Below are 18,291 nucleotides of genomic sequence, written 5' to 3' on the forward strand. Positions count from 1 at the left end.
TCGTAACCTGTTAAATAAAGGCATGTTACAACTGACATTAAAGGGTCTTAAGCCCTAGAGAACTGCAGCAGAGGAGAATATTAAACGGGCTATGTCAAATTCTTGACAATGAGGCGAACAATAAATTTATGTGTTTTAACGCAATCGCCCTTAGTAGATTATAGATCCGGTAGTATTGAGTATGAATGCTTGATATATATGAATTTTGATGTTGAATATGTTGAATTTAAAGCATAGCACTTCATATACTCATTCAACATAAGTCGGGAGAAAAGTGCTAAAATTTGCAAACTATTGATAAGAAGGCGAAATGAAATTTTTTAATATGGTAATTGGATCTTTTTCACAAATTAATCACATTTTTCTGTATATGTTTATTTATGTGCATATCGGTGGGCCTGGTGGTAAGCACATTGCAAAATTACCAAGTTGAATGAACAATAATCGGCCCTAAAACAAACTTGTTTGAGTGTTAATTTCTTGGAGCAACTGCACAAGTTCGTTATTTAATATCAGTTTCAACTTGATAGGTATTTCTGCCAGTTTCGGTTAGATATACAAGCGTTAGGGCCATTAGATCAAGAAGCTAGCAAACTAACTTAGACTTTTCCTAAAAATTTAACGTAATTTGTGCTAAACTGCTATATTAAATTAATGTCACGTGTTTAGCGACAGGAGCAGAAAAAACATTTGTTTATCTTTTTTTAAGCGAGTGTAATAAAGGGCGATGGAAGACGCTACGTAATTCCTATCTTTGACATATATGACTGCAGCACAGTGACACTTAATGAGAGTTTTGACAGGTAAAGTAACTTTTTTCGTAATACTTATAAGGTAGCATTGGTCAGTTTCTAGGTCCAGCACGTTATCATCATGTATATCAATTAGCCCTAAAGGTACGTTTTCACAAGCTGACCATGCACCTGTTCAAGAAAGTATTATGACAAAAGGAAAGTTTTGGGATCAAGCAACATACATTCAGTATAGAATATACCAAAATATCTCCGCCAAACTGGACCTGACCGCGACCAACTTCCGAATTTGTATAATTCAGTAGAGGGCTCTGAACCACTATCGGACAGTCGAAACCGAATCATTAAATAAACATTATCACTTAGCCCGCAGTTAGTTTTGGACAGCAGAGTTTACCCTTATGAATTGGCTAACTTTAGTCCTTTTCGTTAATTTTGCTTTGCGGATGAGTTCGGCAACGAAATAATATATTATATGTCTCTGGACACAATGTATTCAGTAGCTAACTCAAATTGCAACTTTCAGTTGCATACCGAAACGTTCGTTGATTTATTCAGAAATACGCCTTGATTTGTCATCTTTAGATGATACTCTTGGGCCGCATTCCTCAAGAAATCCTAATTACTCCTCTCCAGTGAATACTGCTTATTTATCTCGTCAGGCCGATGGGACATCGCTTAAATATGCACCTACTCTGCTGAGATGGTAATATCCATGTCGTTAGACCCTGAGCTACCGGTTTGGCGCCTGTGGATTGCAGGACCGCAATCATTCAAATCTCCATAAAAGAGAGTGGAGCAACTAAGGTACTACAGAGTACGTCCCTGCAAGATTCAAGCCGAGGGGCATCATTCCGACTAATTGCACTTAATCAGTTTTAATTTGAATTTTTCCCGATACATATTAAGTGATAATTAATGAGGGTAGCGTTTTAGCTGCGTGTAAACAACCGGTCAACCTTATAGGTACTAAGTAAATACCGGTGTTAATTCGTGGCCGCCATTTTTAATACAGCTTTAACTGCTAATTGGCACCACACGGAATTAAGCCGGTCATTACGGGGTTTGTGCCCGATTACACTAAATTACGTCTTCGGTAAGATAAAAATATATTTTATATTTTTTTAAACACGTTCCAATTTCATAAGAAAACAATTGTGGAGTTGAACTTAGGTTTTAAAGGCACGTTACAGTCTGCGCAGGCGTTAGATTCGGTTGTGGTGACCTTTGGAGAATTTTCATTTGGGGTTCGAGGGTTGTTTAGATTGGGCAGCGGCAGATATACCAAAGCAGGATTGAAGGCACATGCCAATGTACAGCAGAGCGCAATCATCTAAGAATTAAACAAGTTTGTGCACTTCTCAAGGAAGCCATATAGCTAAACTTACCAAAATGATCTTCATCTTCAAGCACTGGTTTTATAATGATAATTTCATTTTTTCGGCAAGGTTTTTATACAGGGAAGTCAATTTATAAATAATATATAAAATAACGCGGCAATATTATAATCATCTCATTTGGTTTTAAAGCAACAGGGCATTGCGTCATCAACATTAGAAGGCAGCATTGACAATCTAGGCTCGTAAATACTTATATCAACCAAGATTTACGATAAAATTTGAATACTTGACGGGGGGATTATTAATTATGTAGCAACAAACCTTCGTTTTTTGTATTTTAAGCGGTTGAAAGAGTATAAGAAGATTTCGCATAAATTGCTTTCACATTAGTTTTAGCAAATATAATTCTGTATCGCTTAAAACAAAGATTTTTGGTAGTAAATAAATTTAAATATGTTTATTCGTTTAGCATTGTCGGTTTAATTTAAGCGTGACGTAAACTGTCATAAGAAAGCACAATAAGTAATTTAGAAAACGGCAACGTTGCGTTTCGCTTTTGTTTCCTCGTCACCAATAACGTAACATCAAACGTCTGCATTCCGCTCGTGCAGGTTTGCCAACAACTCGACATTCTCCGACATTTGCAACATTTTTGCACAAGTCTACTACAGCTCTATTTTATTTTTGTCGGATCTACTTACTCTAATAGAGTGACACAGAAAGGCGTTGTTAAGGCATTTACTCGAGCAGAAGATTATAATAGCGACCGTTACACTGAAGGAGTGACATTTTATTAGAACGATATCGTCCTTTAAATGAACCTTCAGGGGCCCTATTATATTGGATTGTAGCGAATAATAGCTTGAAGGAACTATAATAATTGTTCCTATAAAGAAAAGTTTCTGTATCTCTATTTCCACCCTCGAACGAATGATAAAAACCTAATTCCGTAGTCTTAAGGACCTTAATGAGAGTAACATTATACGATGGGAATGTGATTATTAAGTCGTCGAAACTAATTCGATCGGATGCGAGATTCAGTTATTAAACAGACGAGACTGATGGTTCGGAACGGTAGCAAAGCAGCCGGAGATTGTTCTCTGCGATAATTAGCTCATTCCAGCGAAAGAAGAAATCAATTTCCAATAAACTCTGCTAGGGCTTTATGCATGTAATTACGTTTCGTCACGTTCGGCGTGTTTATCTTTTGCTACCCCCGGTACTCTTGGCCACTCGAGTGGGGTATGTAAACAACCTCTTCGATTAATTAAAAAAGTTACCCGACCGACTGCTGGATCAGCCTTTAGAAAGGACAATGCCGTTTAATTTTGCTAGGTCAGTGCTTTTTGTTCCGGCTTGTGTGATGGCTACGTGGAGGGAGTTAATTGCCCGAATCTTTGCAAAGATCATTTATTATCTGAGTCTTGTAAAGTTTTAAAGTTTCTTTGACCCAGATCAGGAACACGAAGAGCAACATCGTTGAAGATGTACGAGGATGGTCCCAGAAGTACCCAATCTGACGCACAGATGGCGTTTTTTGTTTCCTTACATCGCAAAGATCTAACCTTAAAAACGTTTATGTTTGAAGCGTTACGTTGATTCGTGTTTTCTTTGGGGCCGTGTTTAGTGGACAGTTCTAGAGATTTGGCGGACGTGGCGTACATTGTGCGTCGATGCCTGACTGAATTGTTTTGATCTGAAGGGTCTTAGGTCATCCAACATCAAAGCGGAGTTCGATTCCACTCTGGGGGATTCCAGTCCTTCCTTAACAGCTGTAAAATATTGGATGGCAGAGTTTAAAGGCGGTCGTGCACGCTGCCAAGACCAAATCCGCTGTGGTCGGCCCGATGACACCGCAGATCTGACCGCTCTAGACATTGTGGTGAAAATCCACAAGCTGTACTCGAAGATCGGCATTTCAAATAGTACCGGAGTGGGATACGTCGAGTACGAAATCACATTTTGACCGAACGTTTCGATATGAGAAAGGTGTGAGCAAGATGAGTGCCGCGACCGCTCACAATTGAACAAAAACAGCGTCGTGAGGATGTTTTAAGGAGGTGTTTGGCAAAGGCTCTCGCAACAATGAAGCGGAGTTTTTGCGTGGATTAATAACCACGAATGAAGCATGGGTCAATCATTTTACACCTGAGACTGTAGAGCAGTCAAAATAATGGACTCAAAGGGGAGAGTCGGCTCTAAAGGAGACGAAAACCATTCCATCTGAGGGAAAAGTGATGGTGACGGTTTTTTGAGGATGCACGTGGGATAATTTTTATTGAGTGTTCCCCAGAGGAAAAACAAGAAACGGAGAATATTATTCAATTTTATCGCAGCGTTGAGCCAAGAAATTTGAAAGAGGCAACCGCATTGATCGAAAAAGAACGTCTCGTTTCATCAAGACAATGGACCAGTCCATACTTTCGGCATTGCGATGGCCAAAACCAATCAACTTGGTTTCGAACTTTTTCCTCGTCCACCCATTCGCCAGATTTAGTCCCCTCGGAAAAACGGCGGAAAGAGATTTGCCAATAACGAAGAGGTGGAGTCCGAGCTTGATGCCTGTTTTGAGACATTCGAAGCTTCAATGTGTCGATCTCAAAGGATACTATTTTGACAAAAAATATTTCTAGATAAAGTAATATTGTCCAATCTTTGTTTTAAATGTGCACTTCTGGGACTGTCTTCGTATTTGGGACAATATGGTCACATTCGAACGGACCAGGTTGGGCGGCAATGTTGCCGCGTTGTGATGGCAGTTTCATGAAGCAACCGGGCAAGCACCTGCGATCGGAAGATAAACCGTACAGGCAATTTTCCAGAATTTTATTTTGCGATTTTAACTTATCGACTAGACTTATACTCTAAGGGCCAATACATTAACCTCCTGACAACCATACCAAGAAGATAATTTTGAAGAAAACGCAGAAATCGGTCGACGGGTAGTGGCAATGAGTTCCTCGTTTCCATATGGAAATTAACTTGTCAGAAAAGTTACCAGGAGCTTGCCATATTAATGCATGGTAAAAAGCCACTTTTACCATCGTTTTCTGCAGTCGATTCTAATTAACAACTTCTCATAAATTCACAAAATATTGGCGTTGCAATGAGCACATGACCTGTATAATATAAAATTGCCGATTCTGATGATTCCATCGTCACCTCCGTCTTGATGTGGATGGTTGTCGATTTTCGTCATGACGTTGGGCACTTTCGGATGATAAGGGGATGGTGGGGGCAAGTAGAGGTTGCCCACTGGCTGACAGTAAGCGAGGACGCAGCAAGACAGGAAGGCCTAATAGAAACAGACGGGCGGTGGTAAAGAGGTAAGCAATAAAAATAAGCGTAAAAAAAGAAAAAACACAAAAAATTGACTTACCAGAAGTGGGATTAGCTTCATTTCGACTTGATACAGATTGGCGACGGTGTGATGACTTTTTTTAGGTGTTTAGCTCTTTTTATAGGTACCCCCAGCCTTGAGGCTTTACAAAATTCTAAAAACCCAACGAAACCATAAATAAAACTTATAATTGAGGCCGGTCTTCAATCTCCGATGTTTACTAATGCCGTATCAATGTTAATTATTGATCTTGTTTTTGGGAGTTTGCATAATCTGGTTCTATAATTAAGGATGATGCCTCAGAAGTTCCTTCTTTTCGGGCACTGCACCATTTCTGATTTCCACGTGCCTTGCGAAGGCACTGCAGCCGCACACGAAAATGTCGCACTGGCATAGGTTGTTGTACCGAGTGTACTGCTGACTATGAGACCTTTAGCGTATTTGAAATTGGGTTAATATCTGACATTTAAAAAGCAATTTAAAAGATAATTAATAGGGTTATCTCATCTATGTATATCATCTGAATTTTAAAGTGGATATGTCGAATTTTCTGCTGTTTACGATAGTAGCTGATGCGGCGGCTTGTTGCGTGTCGTTTCTAAGTTAAGAGATGTTATCATTCGAAGTATGAGAAGTGCCCGACCGAACGTTTAAAGGAAGAAAAAATTGGAAAATATTGCATTATTTCTCAACGTAGTCTCCTTTGAGAGTGACACACTTTTCCTTTTTATATTCTGTTTATAGTAAAAAGCTGTGAATGCCTCAAACTAGGCACCAACCTCGGACTTCGCCTCTTTATTATTGACAAATCTATTTCCATCGAGACGTTTTTTAAAGTTTTGAAATAGTAAGTGATCTGAGGGGGCCAAATCTGGCGATAAAGGTGGGGGAGGAAAAAATGCGAAACAGAGTTTATTGATTTTGGAAGTATGGACTGGTGCGTCGTCTTGATGAACAAGATTTTCTTTTTTGCTAAATGCGGTGGTTTTTACTCATAATTTCTTCGCTCAAACACAGGAATAAATTTACATAATATTCTTCGCTTATGGTTTTTCCCTTAGCAAAATTGTCAATAAAAATTACCCTACTTACACAACACAAATCCACATAGCATCCTGAAACTTTAAATGAGCATTTTGAGGATCGATGTTGGTACTTCAGGCCAATTTTTAACAAAAAATCGCCATCTATATGTCAGATCGAGTGCTTCTGGGACTATCCTCGTATTTCTGGAAAGCTACATCGGAACCCGATTAGGGACCCAAATAAAGACACGGTTTTTCGCAACTTACTAAAAATTTAAAAACATAAACGTGCATATTAAATAAATTTCCGTACATCAGCCATTCAGAAATTTTTGGCAAATATATTTATATGTATATTTAACAAAATTCAATAATTCAAGTATTTGTTCAGTAAAACGCCATAATGGAGTAATTTATTTGGGCATTTCGTGCATTCGTTCCGAATTCCCATTAGAGGAGGAGGCAATTATTTATACAAAAACAAAACAAACAAGGGCAGAAAGGGGGGTGCGAGGCCTGGGAGGGGGGCATTTGGACAGTTATTAATTTCGGAGCGGAATATTAAAATAAAAATAATACCAATTTGCAACAATTTAATGTAAACAGGCTCGTTGTCGAAGAAGAAATATTGAGTTCGTCCGCGAGGAAAATACGTGCACGAATATTATTTTATCATTTGTTTGACTTGAAAAAGCAAATAAGGCATGTTTTCCATCAATTTTTGAGAAAAAAACGATAAACGTGCATGGGACGAGGCAAACAGGTGCTCATCTCCTCTCTTCAATTAACCATTCTTTTGTCGACGGCTCCAAAAGGTCTCACTGTAACAAACACGACTTGTCACACCTGCGTCCTCGACTTAACACTAAAAAAACTTCTTAAGTCCGTAAAAAGCCAATACAAGAAACTGGCCAAAGTTATTTTTACGGTGGACGAGGAGCCGGTCGACCGGACGAAATTCCCTTCTGCCTTTCGGGAGACCCATAAACATAAAAAAAGGTTTCGGTGTCAAAATAATCGCCTTCAGGATGGTTTATGAACGCGCCCCTTTCTGGACTGGGACGTAAAAAAGCGAGGGGGGGCGGCGGGAAATAAAAAATTAGACCCCTGAAAAGTGCTGATGGGTGATGGCAAAAAAGGACCACCGATAGGCACTTGGTAGATACAAATCGCACACCTCCAAGCGTATATTTCATCTCTCTTTGGAAAGGTCGGTGAGGTCAAGTGTGTGCAAACGCACTGTATATTTACGACGAGCGAACAATTTACGACACATGGACATGAATCACCCGAGGATCTTTTGCATCTCTTTGGCGAAAACAGTTACTTGAATTGTTTATCTTAAATCAATCCTTGTTGGAAGGAATGCCGGTGTTTTCTATGCCTTTTTGCTGAATTTGCGAGAGAATTTACCGAAAATGAGGAGCTCACGATCGAGTTTCGCTCGCAAAATTTATGTTGAATAAACGATTTCGAAGACATTGAACAGCCTAAAAGTATCGCAATCGGAATAGGAGAAGAACAAATAGAACAAGTCGATGAATATATACAGGGTATTTCCTAACTACGTGTAGAAAACTTAAGGGCGTAATCCTGTGCGCCTAATAAATGAATGTCCGCAAATGCTTCGCTTTCAAAATACAGGGCGTTACAAAAATATATTTTCCTTGAATGTTTCCAATATGGCTCAAATTGAATTTTTGAATTTTAGCATGCCAACATGTAATAAAAACACCATATTTACTTGTACTCAGAATTTTTCCATGCCACAGTGGCGTACACTTGGGATGTTTTTATTACCACATTTACACGCGAAACGTATGACGCTGCGTTTGCCGTCAGTTAAGACCGATTTTTATGTTCTTTGTTCGAAACAGAACCGAAAAAAAACTGCAGGAACGCTTTATTAATAATTGATCTGTGCAGGGCTTATTTATTTCAAAATCGAGAAAAGAAAATAACTTAATTGAATGTTATTCGAGCTGTTGAAAATTACCACCATTACTTATAATACAAGCTTGAGTCCTTCTTATTAATGAATTTCTCACTCTTCCATAAAATCCTGCCATGTTGCGAATTGTATCGCATCCCATAATTATACCTCCTCAAACTTGATTTTAACGATATTGATTTTATTTATTTATTTATTGTTGTATGCAAGGTGTTTATAAATGGATGGTAAAAAATTAAATGGGCGAATCATGAGCTTAGTTTGAGATAAAAACTTCATATAAACACATGTTTAAAATTGCTTCCATTTAGATTTACACGGTGTTGGAGTATCATTTTTTTCGATTTCCATTAATTCCTCTGCTATTTGTGAGGATAATTAGCTCAAAATTGGTAGTAATTGCGAAGAAACTGAAATAACAATAATTTAAAATGCTATACAGAGCGTTAATTTTTTCGTAGTCACTCTCATTTTTTTACATCAGGACCTTCTTCATTACACTCTTAGATTTTATTCATTAAGTTCACTTAATGCCTTATGCATTTTATCAACTTTTTTGCCTCTTCAGTTTTTTTTTATTAGGAACAATAGTTTAGGAGACATTTACAAAAATGTCTAGCCATGTGCACCACGGTTGGCCTAAGGATGATCATGAAACTATTAGAGAATACACCTGGAATTTTTGATAGCATCCGGCAGCCTCTGCGAAGAAGAGTAGAATCTTGTATTTTGGTAGGAAGAGTACGTACATTTTCAGAAATTACTTTCACTTTAATTCAAATTACTAGTTTCAATTTTTGCAAATATCTCTAAAACTATTGTTTTTAATAAAAAAAACTGAAGAGACAAAAAGTTAATAGAGGACATGGGATTAAATAAAGTTAATGGATGAAATCTAAAAGTGTCATGAAAAAAGCTCTGATGTGAAATAACGTATTGAAAGTGACCACGACAAAAGTGACGTTCTTTGGAATATGTTAAATAATTGTTATGTCAGTTTGTTCGTAATGGTAAAATGATTGCTACTACCAATTTTAAGTTAATTATTTTTACAAATAACAGAGAAGTTAATGAACATCGGAAAAAAATTAAATTTTAACACACTTTAAATCAAATTTGAGGCAATTTACGACATGCTTTTATATACAATTTTTATCGTAAAATAAATTCATAGTTCACCTATTTTATGTTTTATCATCCATTAAGAAACATCCTGCATATATATATATTTTTTTGTATATTTAATACCCCATATTTCGATATCCAAGCAATTGTGGACATTGGTTTATTGGATATTTTCCGCTTGAAATGCATCCAAGATTACGCCCTTGAACTTTCTACACATAGTTAGGAAACACCCTGTGTACCTGGGGCAAATTATTAAATTGAGCAAAGAAAACCAAACAGAAATCAAGAGACGAGTTAGACTGGCTTAGGCGGCAATCGGCAAATTGAGCTACGTCTTAAAAGATAAAAAATATCCACAATACCTCAATACCAAAGTATATAATCAATATGTCCCCTCGGTCCTCGAATAGGGATTCCGAGCACGGACACTTACAAAGTTAAATATAGATGAAATGGCAGAAGCGCAAAGCTCAATGAAAAGACAATTGTTACACGTAAAACTGTTAGACGAAAGGAAGAACGAGCGGATAAGAAATAAACAAAAAATTAAGAGACGTCAGAGAAGAGGTAGCAAAATTAAAATGGAAAATCGTTGATCGCAATATGAGACAAGAAGACTACCGATGGAACAAAGTTATTATAAACTGGAGATCTTGGGAGAACAAAACGGGTAGAGGAAGACTTCAAGTAAGATGAGCGGATGAATTGAAGTGGCATACTGGAACTAGATGGATGAACATTACGACGAACGGAGAAGAGTGGAACAGAATGGGGACAGCTTATATCCAAAATGAATCGAAGAAGATCGATGGATAGAACCGATTTTAACTATGTTAGAACACCACATAAGCGGCAAATCAAAAAGAAATAGCCACAAATATGCGTTTAATTAAATAATAAAACTAAATTCTTCTCATAAAGAAAAACAATGAACTCTACCATATATTTAATATTTGTGTATTGTTGTGCTTGTTGTTTCTCCATCATAGGCGTAACCGACGTGTTGCTTAAGGCCCTAAAAAAACGACTCCCTAAATCACTGAAAAAAGTCAAATTTCGTCGAAAGAAATGAATTTTATGTATGTCTGGTTGACTATATTAGATGTCTCTCAAAGCCTTCGGAGCAGGAAATACAGGAATATGCGACGGCAGATGCAAACATTGAACCACCATCCCAGTTTCATTAAACAACTTTGCAAGAGCTAATTGCCTAAATTTCATTAAATATATCATTAGCGGGACCTCTTGCGGTTTCTCATAAATTCTCCATCCGCTTTCCATTGAATATTCCTATAAATTACGTTACTTACGTGTATCGTTATTGAACGTACATCATACCTTTTGGAAAAATGTCACGTTGCAGTGGTGCCTGCGGAGGGAGTTAACCAAGCGCAGTGGCAGGAAATATCCGTTAGATCGGACAAAATCAAGATTGCTTAAGGCCCGGTTTTTCAAACTGCCGACCACTTTGCCAGCAGGGCAATTTCCCTGGAAACGGTAAAATTGACGAATCTGTTCGCAAACTTTTGGATGTGTTTTAGACCGATTGTGCCTAGACAGGCCAAGGAGCAACTTCGCGATTTAGAGATTTCTCTCCATCTCCTCTTAAAAAAAACCAAAAAAAAAAAACGGTTTCCCAGATGTCGATCTCCTCTCTCGCTGATATATCGTGTACACGTTCTAACTAGACGTGGAAACGTTGCAAGAACGAGTATTCGCGTTGTTCCCATATGGGAGTGGGCGCAGACATTGCATACCCAGTGGGTTTCAGATATTGTAAACGTGGTAAATCAGGCACGCCATTGGGCCTAGACTTTTCCATCGAAAGCCGCTTTGTTTGCGCCCAAACTTTATCAGCGATCGGCAAAACCAATTTTCCAATAAAAAAAAAACCCGCGGGGAAATGTTCCCAATTAACGGAAACTGACAATCACACGGAGAAGCAAGGAAGGGTGATTATTATGTTATGGTTTCCGCCCCAAAGGGGGGACTTTTTCGTTGAAATTTATAGGTGTATAACCTCATTGTGTTTAGGGGCTAAAAGCCCTATGAGGTTTCCAGGTCCAGAGCCATTGTTTTCCGGCACAATGATGCCGCAATAACCCGGCTTAAGCGCGGGGGAGCTTAGTTTAGTGTCTGCACATGTTCCTTAATGTGTACACAAGGCCTGCGAACTGTCAGGTGACGATTTCCGATAATAATTCGGTATCTTGGCGGCATTTCGTCAGAGGAGGAGAGAAAAAAGCCAATTTCACGCGGCGGTTCACCCATCAATCGGACAACAAAATCCATATTTTCAAACAAACATAGGAAACAAACCACCGGCGATGGGGGCCCCCTTTTTTACCATTTCACGTCAATAGGTTATGGGTGAGCGGGCACAGAGGATCGACGGCCACCCCAAAAGAGGCAGAGAAAAAGAAAGGACGTCGATATCGGTGCAGTTTAATCTCGTTATGCGTTCATTCGGAAAAAGGTAGGTTTGGGAGGCTTATTGAAGAAGCTTAGATGGTCTTGTGTGATAAGAAGAGATTAGACTTAGTCCTCCTGGGCTAGTTAATTTTCATCTTCGAAGGGCCTACCCTAGTGAGGTCCTTCCTCGCACTCAGATGCGGTAGAACGGCAACGGAAATATACTGGGTGTTTCATAGACATGCCGATAAACTTTCAGGGGATATAGAGCGCACAGAAACAAATATTTAGATCGATAAAGTTAGGTCCGAATCACTTGGCTTCAAGATACGGAGTGTTTAATTTTTTTATTTTTTAAATCCTTCAAAAACATTGGGTTTTTATGGCAACGACTTGAGTATGGCGCAGCATTACGATGCATAGGAACGTTTCTACATGTGTAAGTGGTTCCGAATTCAACGGAACCACACAGAGGAAGAAGAGTATTATTATGCGATGAAGCATGCTTCACACGTTCGCTTTCGTGTCCTCTACTTCCAGTAAAATAAAATTGAATTCGTTTTTTCTAACGAGTCTAGAAAAGTCGCATTTGAAAATCTATCCGGGTTTTTGATAGGCACAGAAATTAAAAATTATTTTTATCTTAAAAAAGTCAATGGCGTACCATTTTTTTCATTAAAAAGATCTCACTGAATGGACGCACGACCGCATTGGTGTACGTGGAAATATTCTGCCTACGCCAGAACATGCACATTTATCCCGTCGTAGCGCGTTCAAGTCCTTATCTAAAATCGTGTTTTAAATATTTAAAGAAATAAAAAGAAATTAAACGCTCTGTGTCTCGGCAACGAAGAGATTTCGAACCTAGCTTTATGTTATCTAAATATTTGTATTTGTGAATTCCATATCTCCTGAAAATTTGCCGGTATGATCACAAAACACCCTGTATAGGTCCATCTCTAGGCCATTGTTGGATCGTTGGCACTCACTGAGGGAAAATGCAACGGAAAAAAACAAACAAAAACCCCATCAATTACTATGCGAACGCACACACGTAAGGAAAGTAACTGAAAGACTAACAAATCCTGAAAAGATGGAAAGGCACAACTGGACCATCCCGAACCCCCTTGCCTCGCAAGGCGAACCAGACAATCCGGCTTCCTTTTCCTTTCAACCAATTTATTGGAACATTTCCAAATCTTTTTTCTCTCTTCTGTGCTCTTTTCCTTGCGTTTTATTAATGATTATTTCTGTATGGCTAGAAGTGTTTTTGTTACAAAGACATTAAGACCAAGCACCCGACAGCTGCTTTCTCTGGAAACAAGTACCACCAAATGGATTTTTTCAATTTTTCAACTAAAAAAAACTTTTTGTTTAATGAAGTTAACGCTTTAGAATCTGCCATCCGCCGCTAAGAGACAGGCGAGCCCTTTGGGAAACATCAAGGGTGTTTCTGTAACACCCCGTATCTCCGAAATGAAAGGACCCTGGACATATGTTGACCCAAGAATGATAACTCAAGAAACATCCTTCTTAAGTTTGCACGGTAGGAAACGCACTGTAAACAACGATACACGACCGAATGCTGCTTTAAAACCGGTACGTGATTTAACTTTAGGACATCGATTCCCTGTCTCATTCAGGGTTAGAACAACAGTCCCACCCTTTAATAAACCTTATGAAGGGCACAATTTTCTCATTCGGCAACGAGTTGTTTATTTTTCCGTTTCGCTGGGGGGGACGGAGAAATAATTGTATCCTCCGCAAAAAGGCATTAATTACAGGGACAAAGAAACACCATCCGGGGGTGGCGAAGAAGACGAAAAAACCGGGACCAACAAAGCGTGCTGGCGTAATGAAGATTGTATCTCGTTTTTTGTTTGCTTCGCAATTAACGACAAAAACGTCCGCAAAAAGAGTTATTGATTGCTTATCGTGACCATTCCATTTGTTTTTGGCGGTGCTGGACCCCAGGGATGAGAAATTAATTGCTTTGGGCTGCAGAACTTCATTGAAATTTCCTTACCGAAAATCCAAAACGAATTGGAGACTTTACGGGATCCCGGTAAGAAAGGCGATTGCTCAATAGGAGTATCCTCCGCTGCTGGTTATCGGGACCATTCCCAAGCCGAAGCGGCGTCTTAAAGGCCCTTTTTGACACCACTTAACCATAAATTTGGAGTTTTGTGGGCCAAAGAGACATTAAAATGGACGACTTAATAGCCCCGCTCGGAAGCGCTTTCAGATAAACTCCAACCCTCTAAACAGGGTCTGTGTTTATTTTCACGACATTTACATAAGAACAAGATTGTCTCTGCCTTCTGATCATAACTCATTGACGTAGGTGTAATCATGCACAACAACAATAAAACCGTTTACTATTTTTTACATGTAGAACAGTGCCGGAGCGAGGCCGCCGCACCTTCTCGAATCTCCCATTTTCTCAACTCTCCCTCCGTCCCTGTTCCGTCTCAACGAGATCTCTGGGAGGTTGTTCATTAGCATTTTTGACGAAACTCGTTTTCTTATCCATTGTATTCGCCGGTATGGGTCAAAGGCCGGCAAACGCATCCTGATTAATGAATCTCCTTGTCATGCAAAGATGCATCTATTGTTCGGGACATCTAATTAATAAATTTCTAACAAAGAAATCTGCAAGGAAGTTCCACATTTTCCGTTTTAATTAACAAAAAATCCGACCCTGGCGTAGTTCAACACACGCGTATATGTCATATCATTGGCGTTTGTGTATATAGGTTCGCGTCTTACGCCCGAATAGGTCCATTCTTTTCCCGAAAACTGGAATGAATGGACACCTTTTGTTGCCAGGTTTAGGGTCCTCCATAGTCTTTGTTGTGGGGCACATCGCTGGCAGATGATTTATGGGCCGCCATTGTTGCGTTCATGACACGCCAAGGTACATTAATTCCTTGTTAAACGGAGGAAAAGCTGTTCGGTGATACTCGGAGGTTTAGCTACGGCTCAGGTTTAAGGAAATATTCGGACAAAGTATAAAGGGACAAAATGGCGAATGCGCCCGAGGAAAACTTTCTGAAGCGCACGGGCTAAAACTTCTCTTTTGTCTTTGTCTTTTACCCGCGGCGGCCAACCGTCAGCCGTAACAATACGAACCTGCGAATTTATAAGATCTCCGAGAACGGCGAAGTTGAAACCACCAAAAAATAGAGGAACACGTTTGAACGTGCAAAATTATGTCATTGAATTTGGCGCTCGATAATCGAAAAAAAATATGAAAAAATAATACCAACTAAAGGTAGATTTATACGATTTTTGCACCTTTGGCCGAGATAAATTCCCCTGCGTCTGGGCATGCCAGCAATGCCCGTAGCTTACAGATGGTCGTCGGGTATGGTTTCATTACGGTCGTACCGTGTACTGCCACTTTTTAGGACTCGATTAACTTTTACGACTGTCGCCCCATAAAAGCCAAGCAAACTCAAAACAAGGACCGTGAAAAATGGTATCAATTAAAACGTTCGATTTGCCTTGACAGTCAATGTAAATCATCTCTCGTCCAGGACGGTTGATAGAATCGCGGCCGATATAATTGTCAGCCAAGACCGTATTGTAATGCTGACTGATAGGTCATCTGCGGGATATTAATTAATATTAGATGCCACCGGCTCGGCCCATTGATTCACATCGTCCTCGGTATTAAGCCATTTTAATTACGATCTGATATCGGAGTCATTAGCATAGCCGCTCCTCGCCGTAGATGACTACCTTTACAACCCTAGACACATTTATCTGAAAGGCAGATAGCGATTTTATCGGAATGTTGACTGGAAGCTACGCAAACGGGCCTTAAGCTTAAGCAGCAAGCTGCGACCGAGCCAAATGCTGTGAAAAATTGTTCAGCGGTTTCGGATTTTAAGCCGTCATTAGTCAGCTTAAGGCTTAAGATAATGTAATGCTCATCAGGGTTTGGATTTTAAAGCTTTTAAGTGTTGTGCGAGCGAGTCAAAAATTGTTTTGGTGAAGTTGATTGCGACGTATTACTCAGAATTGCTAAAAGCACTTCTTACTCCTCAGTGCTGAGGGGGGGGGGTTGGTGGTAGTAGTAGTAGTAGTAGTAGTAGTAGTAGTAGTAGTAGTAGTAATAGTAGTAGTAGTATTAATAGTAATAGTACTATTTTTCATAAAGCCTGGTTTTCAAACTCTTAATAACCTTGACAGCAAGATAATCTCCATAGAAATGTCGAAATTAAGGCAGAATCTTTGGCCCATTTCTATGAAAGTCATCTTGTTGGCATAATTAACGGGGGTTTGAAAGACCGACCATTACGAACGTGGTATGGAATTCGAAAGATTAATTAAGGAACACGAGTATCCTTGTTGCGTCAGCGCTCTTGAGGCATGGTTGTCACATCATCAGCTGTTGAGCTGTCAAAGCTAGCGACAATTTAACCACGAGTCACAAATATAAAATATTTGCGACTCATGGATAAATTTTCAGATACAATGAAAAACAACGAGTCTTGAGTAATAATATGAATGTTGGCAGTTCGTTTTATGCTCATTTCCGTGGCAATTATAAATAAAACAACAATGGGAATGATGACGACGGTGACCGATTAGTTCGCTAGGTAAATAATGAACCACATGCGGGCCATTATTAACTTGTTACTCAGTGGTCTTTAGGTGAGAAAACGTACTTTAGTCAGTAAAGGAAGCTCGCTTTTCTTTTGCTTGGCGAACTAGAGTGGCCGGCACGGTCACCTGATTTAAATCCCTCTAACTTTTTCCTTAAAAGATCAAGTCTATAGAGATTGGCCAAATAGCGTCGATCACTTCAGGGTTCATATTGTCGGTCTAATGCAATAAATCAGGCAAGACACCTATGTGATAGATGAGAAGATCATTCATACAAAGAATAGCCTTCTGTTTGAATAACGATGAAGGACATTTTAACCATATTCTTGCCACATTAAATAACAATTAATTATTGTAAGCAGTAATTTGTCTTTTTGCTTTTTTGATCGAATTTATTTTTTTCTAATGAAACAAAAATGAAAAAATATTTTCAAAATTTTTCTTATTTAACTCCAACAAAATTTAACATGTCCAATGCGTAAATAGGTGTGAATTCGAAAAAACAATTCGAAAATGGAGGTGGCATGAATTGAAAAACTGAAGTTGAATTTTGATGGAATGTTTTGGGATAAGAAAAAAAATTTAGTTATCAAAAACTGACACCGAATCAGCTTTCTAACTTTTAGCTGAAGCATTTTTTGAAAAAAAAAACTATTTTAAACATTTTTGCACCGACTTATTTGGAATTAATATCAAAATATAAAAAATTGTCGCCATACGTTGATTTTATTTTCTAGGGGTGCACATTTTGGCGTTAAATGCTGATTCGTCGAAACAACGTCCTTCGCGGGGGTGCATACTACTACAGAATTCCAAATGGCACCATAAGTCGAGTGACACCTCATTCGGAAGGGTGTTTAATGATGATTATCAGCACGTAATTTATTTTTAACTTTAGATGATTTAAAATGCATTTGAAGTGATTTAATTTTTTTGAATTTTGCAGTCAAATCGAATTACTGCTAAATAACCCGGAAAAAATGATACAAATTTGATAAATTGAAATTAAGAAGGTTTTTTACTATAATCAGCTCAAATCTTATTGTAATTTGCGGATCGCGTTGATTTATCATTTAACAGGTGATCCAAAATTGAAAAAAAAATTAATTCTGATGATCGAGATTCAAAACTTTGTTAAATGAGGAGTCATTCGACCTATAGTACCACGTAAAATACTAAAGCTGAACGCGCCCTCGCGAAGAGTTTTTCTCCGATTAATCTGCATTTAACGCAAAAATGTGCCCCCCTCAAAAACAAAATAGAAAGTTTCTAATATTTTGATAATAGTTCCAACTAAACCAGTGCAAAGTTTTCAATGGCACACCCTGTAATATGTATGCCGTGTATGTAGATGTCTATAAGAAGTACTCTGTGTAACATATTAAAAGAAATCGTGGAACAAGCTGTTAAAGGCATACTGGAGGAGGCATGGCTGCAAAAAAATAAAAATGTCGCCTATGATGGTAAAATGATGTTAATTGCTGATATACGTTAATAGCAAACATTTCAAATCCTTAAGTGTTGTAGATGGGCGATTCAAAAGAGAATTCTCTGGTTTCACTGAATCCAATTCCTGAAACGGAGGGACATGAAACACGAAAAAAAGTAAATCCATTAGCAGGGGCCGAGTGGTGTTTCAGCCTGTGGGATTAAATTATCCACCTTAAACATGTTCCCTTTCATGGATGTGTGCTGACAAAAAGGCGTTTTGAGGGCCGCGGTCGCGCTC

At 38.8% G+C, this 18,291-nt stretch overlaps 1 long non-coding RNA gene across 4 annotated transcripts; it reads right to left on the reverse strand.

Moving 5' to 3' along the window:
• Positions 1–1,848: 1,848 nt before the first annotated feature.
• LOC136341987 (uncharacterized) lies at positions 1,849–17,686 on the reverse strand. Of its 4 annotated transcripts, none has more exons than XR_010732575.1 (3): positions 11,080–17,686; positions 2,141–11,024; positions 1,849–2,085 (listed from the first exon to the last, which is right to left on the reverse strand). It is a non-coding gene; the product is annotated as an uncharacterized lncRNA (long non-coding RNA). The 4 variants fall into 4 exon arrangements; XR_010732577.1 differs by having other exon boundaries at positions 2,141–5,586; positions 10,847–17,686; XR_010732576.1 differs by having other exon boundaries at positions 2,141–5,387; positions 5,472–17,686.
• Positions 17,687–18,291: the final 605 nt, after the last annotated feature.

This window comes from Euwallacea fornicatus, chromosome 11, assembly GCF_040115645.1.
Source record: "Euwallacea fornicatus isolate EFF26 chromosome 11, ASM4011564v1, whole genome shotgun sequence".
NCBI classification, from domain to species: Eukaryota; Metazoa; Arthropoda; class Insecta; order Coleoptera; family Curculionidae; genus Euwallacea; species Euwallacea fornicatus.